The sequence below is a fragment of the Bufo bufo genome, chromosome 8 (assembly GCF_905171765.1).
Source record: "Bufo bufo chromosome 8, aBufBuf1.1, whole genome shotgun sequence".
Lineage (NCBI taxonomy): Eukaryota > Metazoa > Chordata > Amphibia > Anura > Bufonidae > Bufo > Bufo bufo.
This window is the reverse complement of record NC_053396.1, coordinates 202,426,609-202,440,183: the sequence shown is the minus strand read 5'-3', so window position 1 is coordinate 202,440,183 and position 13,575 is coordinate 202,426,609.

The window sequence follows — 13,575 nt, the reverse complement described above, 5'->3', positions numbered from 1 at the left end:
AGAGTAGGGGTGTTCAGAGGGAGAGACGGAGCAGCAGATAAGGAGGAGAAGGAGGTGAATCAGGCAGAACTCGCAGTGCACAGGAGACAAAAAGCAGACTGCAAATGTAGCTAAAGCGAGCCATCCACCATGCATGTTCACATTTCGCGCTCCCAGGACGCCAGCACATGGCTCTGCAGTGTGAACTGTTTTTAACGTCTCAGCTGCTGACAATAGTGTTGCCATCTGCAGCCTGTGCTGTCAACTCATAAGTCGCGGTTAGCCCAACACTCACCTAGGGACGACCGCCTTAAGAAGGTAACTGGCCTCACATCACCAAGCCCAGTGGAAGCAACACCGTCAGAACCCACAAAGCCACACTCCTGGAGCTCCACATCCTGCCTCTTCTGCTTCTCCTCTTTCCTCTCATTTGTCCTTCACTCCACCTTCCACAGTGCCGTTGTCGCATTCATCTGGCAAAAGGCAGGCTTCCGTGGTCCAAATGTTTGAATGTAAAAATTTGTTGACGCCGGATAACCCTCTTGCCTAAAGGCTGACCATCAGCTTGTCGGAACTGCTAGCTTGCCAACTGCCATATGGTGTGGTGTTGAGCATGAATATTTGAATAACGAATTTTAATCACGAATATCGCCACTTTGAAAATTCGCAAATATTTAGAATATATTGCTATGTATTCGTTTTTCGAATATTCGTCATTTTTCATCATCCATCTGAAGTGAACAGTACACATGAATCCTCCCTGCTTAGGGTGTCCGGTTCACAGAAAAACAGTTCTTATCTGTCTGGGCTCCCTAGGATTTCAGCCCGCTCCAGTCAATGCCCGTTGCCGTGCGCATGGAGCGTCCCCATCACCATGGGAATGTCTTGGGGTTAGAATATACCATTGAATCTGAGTTTTCACGATCTCACAACAGCGAATATTCGTGTTCACTTCAGATGGAAAAAAATTACAAATATTCTAAAAGCAAATATATATAGCACTATTGTTATATATTAGTTTTTTAGAATATTTGTCATTGAAGAATATTTAAAAAAAAAGGAATATATAGCAATAGGGCAATATATTCGTTTTTTAGAATATTTGTCATGTTTTTCCATCTGAAGTGAACACTCATTGGCCCACAAGCAACTTTAGCAGGGAGGAATCAAGACTTCAAATGGAAAAAAAATTACGAATATTCTAAAAAAACAAATATATAGCACTATTGCAATATGCACTATTGCAAAAGTTTATATATTCGTTTTTTAGAATATTCGTCATTTTTTTCCATCTGAAGTCTTGATTCCTTCCTGCTTAAGTTGTTTGTGGGCCAATGACTGTTCACTTCAGATGGAAAAAAATTATTATTCAAAAACTAATCCATAGCACTGTTGCTATATATGAGTTTTTTTAGAATATTCTTCAATGACGAATATTCTAAAAAACAAATATATAGCAATAGTGCTATATATTAGTTTTTTAGAATATTCGTTATTTATTTCCATCTGAAATGAACACGACTATTCGCTGTTGTGAGATCGTGAAAACTCAAATCCGATAGTATATTCTAACCCCAAGGCGTTCCCATGGTGATGGGGAAACTCCATGCGCATGGCAACGGGCACTGACTGGAGCGGGCTGAAATCCTAGGGAGCCCGGAAAGATAAGAATATTTTTTTGTGAACCAGACACCCTAAGCAGGGAGGAATCACGTGTACTGTTCACTTCAGATGGATAATAAAAAATGACGAATATTCTAAAAACAAATATATAGCAATATATTGCTATATATATATATTTTTTTTTTAATATTCGCGAATATATGACGAATATTCTACAAAATATTTGTCAAATATCGCGAATTCAAATATAGCCCCTGCCACTCATCACTAAACTGGTGGACTCAGAGGCCTTTAGAAAATTTGTGGCCATTGGCACATTGCAATGGAAGGTACCCGGAAGAAAACATTTCTCTCGAAAGGGCATCCCAGAGCTATATGGCCATGTTCAGCGGCAAGTGAATGTATCTCTGGCACACAGTGTTGGTGCCAAGATACATCTGACCATTGACATGTGGTCTAACAAAAACGGGCAGGGAAGGTACATTACTTTTACTGCCCACTGGGTGAACCTTCTGACGGCTGTCAAGCATGCAACCCATGGCACCAGTGTGGATTTGGTGTTACTGCCAATCAGTGGCTAACCCCACTCAATTTGACAATTGGTAAAGTGGTGTGCGACAATGATGCCAATCTGCTGAGTGCGCTGAAACAGGGCAAAATGACACACGTGCCGTGCATGGCACACGTCCTGAACTTAATCGTGCAGCGATTCTTTGCAAAATACCCCGGGGTCCAGGATGTCTTGCGGCAGGCCATAAAAATCTCTGACCATTTTAGAAGATCTTACACGGCCATGGCTCACCTTGCTGACATTCAGTGGCGACACCACCTGCCCGTCAGATGTCTGACTTCTGACAGCCCGACACGCTGAAACTCCATCTTGCATATGCTTGATAGGCTGCTCCAGCAGCAATGTGCTGTTAACGACTACCTGTACGAACTCTGCAGCAGGGCAGGTTCTGGGAGCTTGGTTTCTTTTCACCGCGGCAGTGGCTGCTCATGCGCGATGCATGCAGACTTCTGAAGCCATTTGATGAGATCACCAAACTGGTCGGTCGCAGCCAGGGCGCCATCAGTGACATCATACCTTATGCCTTCTTTCTGGAGCGTGCATTGCATCATGTCATTGATCAAGCCGTCAAAGAGCAGGAGCAGAAAGATGAGGAAGTCACAATGCTGAATAAATTCCAAGGGGGGGCTACTCCATCTGAGAACAATCAGCAGGAGTCTAAAGAGGAGTTAGAGGAGAAGGGTGCCTGGGGGGAGGAGGAGGAGTTGGAGCAAGAAGAGCCGGCTTTAAACTTTTCTGGGATCCCTGGTATTGTCCGTGGATGTGGGGAGGAGAACGAGGACGACATTCTCCTGGGCGATGATCAGGAGCCAGGCCACTCCACCGCTTACAATTTAGTGCAAATTGGGGCCTTCATGCTACAGTGTTTGAAGAGGGACCCCCATATAAAAATCACAAAGGGCAAGTACCAGTACTGGGTGGCAACGTACTTAGACTCTCGGTACAAACACAAAATGGCGGACATGTTACCAGCATCACAGAGGGATGTCAGAATGCAGCATTTCCAGGCCTTGCTTCGAGAGATGCTGCATTCTGCTGTTGTGGGCGCTGGCAGAGGAATTTCCACCCACAGAGAAACAGTTGCATGTACGAATCCTACCACGCATGCAAGAAGAGGGCGGTTTGAAGATGTGTTGGTCACTTCGAATATGAGATCATTCTTGCAAACAACCCATCGACAGCCGCCCTTCGGATCCAGCCTCAGGGAACGCCTAGACCTTCAGGTATCCGACTATATTGGGTTAACGGCAGATGTGGACGCTCTGAGAAGCGAGGAACCCCTTGAATACTGGGTGTGCAGGCACACCTGGCACAATTTGCCATGGAACTCTTGGCTTGCCCCTCGTCCAGTGTCTTGTCCGAAAGGACGTTCAGCGCAACAGGGGGGATCATGATTGATAAGCGCACTTGCCTAGCTCACGACAGTGTGGACTACCTCACATTTCTAAAAATGAATGAGGCATGGATCTCGGAGGAATTCAACACCTGCAAGGACCACGTTTAATTGAATTTCACCTATTACCATCGTTTTTTGTTTTTTTCAAGAGGGGGGATTTCGTTAGCCATGTTTTTAATACATTTTATATTTTTAGTTCTTTTAAACATATGTATTTGACATATATTTGTCCCCCCGGTATAAATGCACCACTGCATATGGGGTTGAGCACTTCCTGCTTTTTAATACCACGCCAATTTGTAGTTTGTATTAAAAAAAATTTGGAGGTGTAGAAACTCCTAGTCTGTGCACCTGTCTTTGTTTTTGTTATATTATTTTTACTGTCTATCACATCCACACATTTGCTTTCCTGTGTAGGATGTCCATTGTGGTACTTGTGGTCTGCTGCAGGCATCCTCCATTGTATGCATTTTTGCTGGGGATTGCCATTAGCAGCGGACCACAAGTGCAGGATCTGCCCCCCTGGTATAGATGCACCAGTGCATATGGGGTTGAGCACTTCCTGCTTTTTAATACCACGCCAATTTGTAGTTTGTATTTTGAATTTTTTGGAGGTGTAGAAACTCCTAGTCTGAATGTGCCTTTACTTCCATCCACAGGCAGCATTCTGGTGAACATGTAAGGCCCGGGCTATATTAGCCAGTCTTGGGTGGGGCTCAGAGCTCTCTGCCTCCTCCCATTGTATGCATGGTCACATGCCGGAGGTTACTGGGAGATTGCTTTGAGTCGGACCTTGCGCTCCTGTAATTCACCCACTGGCTCCTGGTATTGCCCATACCGCCGAGGTAGGTTTAGCGTTAGGTCCCGAGCTACTTGAGAAACCTTGGCGTGGTACTCGGGCTCAGACATGTCCTCCAAGCAGGACATGTTGGCTAATTCTCAATTTTACATCAGTACGAGGGTTAGTAAGACTGCAGAGAGCACCTGTCTTTGTTTTTGTTTTATTATTTTTACTGTCTATCACATCCACACATTTGCTATCCTGTGTAGGATGTCCATTGTGGTACTTGTGGTCCGCTTCCTCCATTGTATGCATTTTTGCTGGGGTTTGCCATTTGCAGCGGACCACAAGTACAGGATCTGCCCCCCCCCCCCCCCCGGTATAGATGCACCACTGCATATGGGGTTGAGCACTTCCTGCTTTATAATACCACGCCAATTTGTAGTTCATATATTTGTACTGGCCTGCAGTAAAATTGATATCCAATGACCGTCTAATATACCTCCAGCCACATAAGGATCATTTTTGTACGGTGAATGCATAATTTTTGGGGCCTGTAATCTAAATCTAACAACAGTAAAATTGTTATACGGTGACCGCCTAATGTACCTCCAGCCACATAATGACTATCTTTTCTGTACGTTGAATGCATAATTTTTGGGGCCTTTAATATAAATGGCCAACAGTAAAACTGCTATACGGTGAACTCCTAATGTACCTCCAGCCACATAATCACTTGATGATTTCCGTCCGGTGAATGCCTAATGTTTGGGGCCTGTACTCCACTGTTCTGCAGTAAAATTGATATCCAATGACCTTCTAATATACCTCCAGCCACATAATCACTTGAATGCATAATTTTTGGGGACTGAAATGTAACTGGCTAACAGTAAAATTGTTCTACGGTGACCGCCTAATGTACCTCCAGCCACATAATGACTTGATCTTTTCTGTACGTTAAATGAATAATTTTTGGGGTCTATAATCTAACTGGCCAACAGTAAAATTGTTATACGGTGACCGCCTAATGTACCTCCAGCCACATTATCAATTGTTCTTTTCTGTACGGTGAATTAATAATTTTTGGGGCCTGTAGTCCACTGGCCTGTAGTAAAATTGATATCCAATGACCGTCTACTATACCTCCAGCCACAAAATCACTTGTTTTCTGTACTGTGAGTGAATAATTTTTTGGGCCTCAGAGGAAATCAACACCTTTGACGACCACATGTTATGGACTTTCACCTATTATCATTTGGGGTTTATTCAAGAGGGGGGATTTCATTAGCCATGTTTTTAATCCAATTTTATATTTTTAGTTATTTTAAATATATGTATTTGACATGTATTTCTAGTGGCCTGCAGTAAAATTGATATTCAATGACCTCTAATATACCTCCAGCCACATAATCACTTAATGTTTTCTGTACTTTGAATTAATAATTTTTGGGGCCTATTCTCCACTGGCCTAAAGAAAAATTGTTATCCAATGACCGTCTAATATAACTCCAGCCACATAATCACTTGATGTTTTTTGTATGGTGAATGCTTAATGTTCGGGGCCTATACTCCAATGGCCTGCAGTAAAATTGATATTTAATGACGATCTAATATATCTCCAGCCACAGAATCACTTTTTCTATTCTGTACGTTAAATAAATAATTTTTTGGGCCTATTCTCCACTGGCCTGAAGTAAAATTGATATCCAATGACCATCTAATATACAAAGTACCTCCAGCCACATAATCACTTGATGTTTTTTGTACAGTGAATGCCTAATGTTTGGGGCCTATACTCCAATGGCCTGCAGTAAAATTAATATTCAATGACCGTCTAATATACCTCGAGCCACATAATCACTTGTTCTATTCTGTACGGTGAATGGATAATTTTTTGGGCCTATAGTCCACTGGCCTGAAGTAAAATTGATATTCAATGACCGTCTAATATACCTCCAGCCACATAATCACTTGTTCTAGTCTGTACGGTGACTGAATAATTTTTGGGCCCTATAGTCCACTGGCCTGCAGTAAAATTGATATCCATTGACCGTCTCAAATACCTCCAGCCACATAATCACTTGATGTTTTCTGCCCAGTGAATGAATAATTTTTGGCGCCTGTAGTCCACTGGCCTGCAGTAAAATTGATATCCATTGACCGTCTCATATACCTCCAGCCACATAATCAGTTGATCTTTTCTGTACGGTGAATGCATAATTTTTGGGGCCTGTAATCTAACTGCCTAACAGTAAAATTGTTATACGGTGACCACCTAATGTACCTCCAGCCACATTATCAATTGTTATTTTCTATACGGTGAATGAATAATTTTTTGGGCATGTAGTTCACTGGCCTGCAGCAAAATTGATATCCAATGACCGTCTAATATACCTCCAGCCACATAATCACTTGTTCTTTTCTGTACGTTAAATGAATAATTTTTGGGGCCTGTACTCCACTGGCCTGCAGTAAAATTGTTATCCAATGACCATCTAATATACTGTACTTCCAGTTACATAATCACTTGATGTTTTCTGTCCAGTGAATGCCTAATGTTTGAGGCATGTACTCCCATGGTCTAAAATAAATTTTTTCTAGGCTCCAGCAGGGCACATTTTGGAGAGTTTCCCTTTAAGACGCATAAAAATGGCCCTTGATTTAAAATACATATTTTTTGTGGGAATTTTTGCCATTGATTTCCCTCTGGTATGTCAATGTCCATGTTGTGGAATGATTTCTGCACTTCTACTAAGTATTTGGCTGCAAATATGAACTGAAGGCTTTTCAGGTTCTCCTGCTATTAATGTGAATGGGGCCCGCCGTGAACTTGCGGTTCGCGAACATTTGATCGAGTACGCGCGTTCACGTTTGCGAATCGTCCCGGCCGATGTTCTTCCATCACTACTCAAGACCCCAAATGCTGTTGCGCATTTCTACCTGGGGGATCAAATCCTGCCCATGCATACAACGGAGGATGCCGGCAGCAGACCATATGTACCACAAAAACATCCTACACAGGTCTTAAAAGCAGAAAAAGCTCAAAACCCCACATGCGGTAGCACATCTCTAACTGGGGGAGCAACTCCTGAACATGTGATTCATTGCCAGCAGCAATCCCCAGCAAAAAATGCATACAATGAAGTATGCCCACAACGGACCACATGTAAGACAAATGTGCAGATGGGACTATAAGAAATAGAAAATCACTGAAAATGGTGCATTACAATGGTAAATTCAATTGACATTATATGGCAAAACCTTAATGATGATATTAAAATGAGACTTTCGCCAATATATTCTTATATCAAGAACATACCGATATGTTCTTGATATAAGAATATAATGGTGAAAGTCTCATTTTAATATCAGCGTGAGGGTTTAGCCATATTTTGTCAATTGCATTTACCATTGTAGTGCACCATATTCAGTGATTTTTATATCATAGACTCCCCTGATCTCATAGAAACATAGAAACATAGAATGTGTCGGCAGATAAGAACCATTTGGCCCATCTAGTCTGCCCAATATACTGAATACTATGAATAGCCCTTGGCCCTATCTTATATGAAGGATGGCCTTATGCCTATCCCATGCATGCTTGAACTCCTTCACTGTATTTGCAGCTACCACTTCTGCAGGAAGGCTATTCCATGCATCCACTACTCTCTCAGTAAAGTAATACTTCCTGATATTACTTTTAAACCTTTGCCCCTCTAATTTAAAACTATGTCCTCTTGTAGCAGTTTTTCTTCTTTTAAATATTCTCTCCTGTTTTAACTTGTTGATTCCCTTTATGTATTTAAACGTTTCTATCATATCCCCTCTGTCTCGTCTTTCTTCCAAGCTAAACATGTCAAGGTCCTTTAATCTTTCCTGGTAAGTTTTATCCTGCAATCCATGTACTAGTTTAGTAGCTCTTCTCTGAACTCTCTCCAAAGTATCAATATCCTTCTGGAGATATGGTCTCCAGGACTGCGCACAATACTCCAAATGAGGTCTCACTAGTGTTCTGTAGAGGGCATGAGCACCTCCCTCTTTCTACTAATAATGCCTCTCCCTATACACCCAAGCATTCTGCTAGCATTTCCTGCTGCTCTATGACATTGTCTGCATACCTTTAAGTCTTCTGAAATAATGACCCCTAAATCCCTTTCCTCAGATACTGAGGTTAGGACTGTATCACTGATTTTATATTCTGCTCTTGGGTTTTTACGCCCCAGGTGCATTATCTTGCACTTATCAATATTACATTTTAGTTGCCAGATTTTTGACCATTCCTCTAGTTTTCCTAAATCCTTTTCCATTTGGTGTATCCCTCTCGGAACTTCAACCCTGTTATAAATCTTTGTGTCATCAGCAAAAAGACACCTTACCATCGAGGCCTTCTGCAATTTTGCTGATAAAGATATTAAACAATATGGGTCCTAGTACAGATCCCTGAGGTACCCCACTGGTAACAAGACCATGGTCTGAATATACTCCATTGACTACAACCCTCTATTGTCTGTCCCTCAGCCACTGCCTAATCCATTCAACAATATGGGAGTCCAAGCCCAAAGACTGCAATTTATTGATAAGCCTTCTATGTGGGACAGTATCAAAAGCCTTACTAAAGTCTAGATAAGCGATGTCTACTGCACCTCTGCCATCTATTATTTTAGTCACCCAATCAAAAAAATCAATAAGATTAGTTTGACATGATCTCCCTGAAGTAAACCCATGCTGTTTTTCATCTTTCAATCCATGGGATTTTAGATGTTCCACAATCCTCTCCTTGAGTATGGTTTCCATTAATTTCCCCACTATTGATGTCAGGCTTACTGGCCTATAGTTGCCCAATTCCTCCCTACTACCTTTTTTGTGAATGGGCACAACATTTGCTAATTTCCAATCTTCTGGGACGACTCCTGTTACCAGTGATTGGTTAAATAAATCTGTTAATGGTTTTGCTAGTTCACCGCTGAGCTCTTTTAATAGCTTTGGGTGTATCCCATCAGGCCCCTGTGACTTATTTGTATTAATTTTAGACAGCTGACTTAGAACCTCTTTCTCTGTAAAGCCACATGCATCAAAAAATTCATTAGTCTTCCTTCCTAACTGAAGTTGTTTTCCTTAACAGAAGCATTCATTGAGTCAGTCAGCTAGTTCTTTTATCTTCTTCCATATACCTTCCTTCTTTTGTTTTTAATTTGGTAATTCTTTGTTTTAGTTTCCTTTTTTCATTTATGTATCTGAAGAATGTTTTAACGCCTTTTTTCACTGGCTGAGCTAATTTCTCTTCTGCCTGCGCTTTAGAAGCTGTTATAACTTGTTTGGCCTCTCTCTGCCTATTCTTATAAATTTGCCTGTCATCCTCATTTATTTTTATTTTTTTATAATTACTAAATGCTATCTTTTTGTTTTTAATGATTTTGGCCACTTCTGCTGAATACCACAGTGGTCTCTTCCTTTTTCCTGATTTTACTGACAAGCCTAATGCAATTTTCTGTTGCCTTCAATAGTGCCACTTTTAAGTAGTCCCATTTGTCCTGGACTCCAATGAAACTGTTCCAATCTGATAGGGACTCGTTTACCACTAATCAAAATTTTGAAAAGTCTGTTTTTCTAAAATCAAAAACTTTTGTTTTTGTGTGGTGTGAATCAGTCACTGTACTTATAGTAAACCACACTGACTGGTGATCACTAGATCCAAAGCTTTCCCCTACAGTAATATCAGATACCAAATTCCCATTTGTGAATACTAAATCTAAAATGGCCTCCTTCCGGGTTGGCTCCTCAACTACTTGCATCAGAGATAATCCCAGTAGGGAATTTAGAATATCTGTACTCCTGGCAGAACTAGCTATTTTGGTTTTCCAGTTTACATCAGGAAGATTAAAGTCTCCCATAATGATAACTTCCCCCTTCATTATCATTTTAGCTATTTCCTCAACTAGTAGATCATCTAATTCTTTGACTTGGCTAGGTGGTCTATATATCACACCTACACGAGTTACCTTATGATTATCAAGCTGCAAGGTAACCCAAACTGACTCTAAATTGGTCTCGCTAACTTGTATTAAATTAGATTTTATGCTATCTTTCACATACAGGGCCACCCCTCCCCCTTCTTGCCTTCTCTGTCTTTCCTATATAGAGAGAACCCTGGTATTGTTATATCCCAGTCATTACTCCCATTGAACGACGTCTCAGTAACAGCCACTAAATCTATATTCTCAGATGCCATTATAGCCTCAAGTTCATTGATCTTATTCCCTAAACTGCAAGCATTTGTAGACAAGACTCTGAGCTTGTTATTTCTAATAAGAACCTTTCAGATTAGTGGTATTCTTTGATATCAATTCAGGTACCCTATAATTACATCACATAAACCAAGAAGAAAGTGGGTTACCTTTAAAACATAACTTTAAATGATAAATAATACGCCCATATGTGAATAAGTGCAAGTGCAAGTGCAATTTAAATGAGCAGGGATATAACTTACCCCAATTGTGGTGGGTTTGTTGTGGTCTAAGGAGGGGAGAGGACAGGGGGGGGGAGGGGGCTGCTGGGTCTCTGCCCCTACTGTGCACCCTAAATATGGAATCCCTATCCTGACCACCGCACACCTCCTATACTGTCCCTATATGCTTCCCTGAACAGTACAATGACTGCTCAGCTTCGTCCTGAAGGGGAAGGGAAGAGGAAAAGATACCCCCCTGGCGCGCCATGTGACATCGGTCCATGGGGGGGACTATTCACAGGTCCGGTTTATGGGCATTGAAGTAGTCCCACACCTGCCCAGGGGGGAAGATTGGGACCAAAAAATCCTTCAAAGAGAAACTTGGTGGATTTTTGAACTAAAAAGTGTCCAACCGAGAGGTCTAAATGAACAGCTATCATTCAGCTGTTTCATTTGAAAGAACCCCAACCCCCCTGCGCAGATCCCATATAGGCTCAGATTACTCTGTCTATCTTGCTGCAGACATATATATTCTTTAACATTTTCATGACTAGTGAATGCATCTGTAAAGTCCCCACGTTTTTGGTGGGGGGCGATGTGAATGATTTCAGCTCATCACCTTTGAATCCTCCACTGGCGCTAAATACTCTGGGCAACTGTTCTGGCACTACTAGCTGTTGAACAGCTGCCCCCATACATGGATTTGACATCTTAGCCTAATATAAGGTGCGGGGGGTGCATTGCCCTTTAAGTTAACCCCTGCACAAAAGTTACCGCTCTATCTCTATGGGGGTTAATATCTAATACCTCTGTAGGGATTCTTTTGTATGCGGGAGAGGTGGGCGGGGCTTGAATACTTCTTGCCCGCCCCTCACTTGACAGCCTCCCTATATACCTTGTTCCGACACAGTGTGGTCGCAGGACCTGCGATCACATGACACCCCACGTGACCATGACGTTTGTGGTCACGTGATGGGTCATGTGATCGGAAAGATGGGCGGTCTTGGGACAGCTCGGGCGGCTTTAAATAGTGTGGCCGTGCCGGCTGTTGGAGGGGTGCTGCCATACGCGAAGTCCAGCTGCCGGGCCAGCGGGAAACATATCGCTAGGCCTGGAATCTTGGGAACATGTCCACTGACTGTCTCTCTTAAGATAAGTAATCTTCTTGTTTAAATCACCCTAATTAGTTTTGGCATAATTGTATATCGCCAATACACTGGGCGGTTGTGAATTGACATTAATACAGAGACAGTTATCATCACTGGTTACTGTGTACTTTTTTTGTTACGCTTGTGTTGACCCCCTCCTCTGGAGGGATGGTCCATTTTTGTTGCTGACACCAATGTGTCAAGGCCCCTGATGAACTGGCAAGACCAGAGAAATGCGTCGGGTTGTCATATGTTTTTTTTTTACGTGTAGATTTCAGCATCTATTCTTACCATTGAATATGGGTGTCCACATGATCTGTGACGCCTAAGTTCTTAGATATGCAGGACGCACGTTTTTTTCTAATTTAAGCATTGTGTTAGAGTGGTTGTGTCCCAGGGACCTGGGTACACAACATCTGGTAAAGGTGGGTTTGTGATTTAGGGTCTCCTACCCCCCTCTTCCCTTCCCCTTCAGGACGAAGCTGGGCAGTCATTGTACTGTTCAGGGAAGCATATAGGAACGGTATAGGAGGTGTGCGGTGGTCAGGATAGGGATTCTATATTTAGGGTGCACAGTAGGGGCAGAGACCCAGCAGCCCCCTTCCCTCCCTATCCTCTCCCCTCCTTTGACCACAACGAACCCACCACAATTGGGGTAAGTTATACCCTGCTCATTTAAATTGCACTTATTCACATATGGGCGTATTATTTATCATTAAAAGTTATGTTTTAAAGGTAACCCACTTTCTTCTTGGTTTATGTCTTGTCATTTCTTAACCTATGTGCTACTGGCATCTTCTGGCATTGTTCCGGGGGGCAGTCGGACTGCTGGATTATCACTCTTTTGCCCCCCTTTCCTAGTTTAAATGCTCCTTAGCAAATACTTTGAACTGTTCACTGAGGGCATTCGTTCCTTTGAGAGAAAGATGCAAACCATCTTTCTTGTACAGTTCTTTTCCATTCCAACGAGAGCTAACATGAGACACAAAGCCAAACCCTTAATTCCTTAATGCGCATCTTCCTGTCATGCTGAAGGTTATGCACAGGCAAAACTGCAGAGAATGAAACAGTTGATGCAACCTCTCATATATCATTTCCAAGTGTGTGAAAAGCTTCCTTCACCTTTGAAACCTCATTGCAAGCCAGATCATTTGTCCCAAGATGGACAATGACATCCACCTCCTTTTCCTGCTTTGCTTGCCTAACAATATTAAGGATACGTCGTCTATCCCTGCTAGCAGTAGCACCAGGGAGACATCTCACAACACCATTTTCCTCAAACTTCACATCTCTTATAATGGAATTGCCCCCACCAACAGCTGCTTACTATCAGTCCTCACCTTCTCCTTTTTGTCTTTGGCTGCAGTCTTGCATTCTTTAGGCATGGGAGATGATTGTTTCTCACCCATTGTGCTTGAGCCATCCTCCATGTTGCTCTTGCACTCTGAAAGTGCTGCAAATTAATTATGGAGAGCCACAGACTGTTGGACATGTCTTCTATCAACAACTCTCAGTCTACCAGAACCTGCAGTAACCCATCTTCCATTTCTAGGGGGCCTCTGTGGCAGTGGCATTGCAACGTTCTCAGCCTGAGTTTGTTTAACGGTTAATTTACAAATCTCAGATTTCAAA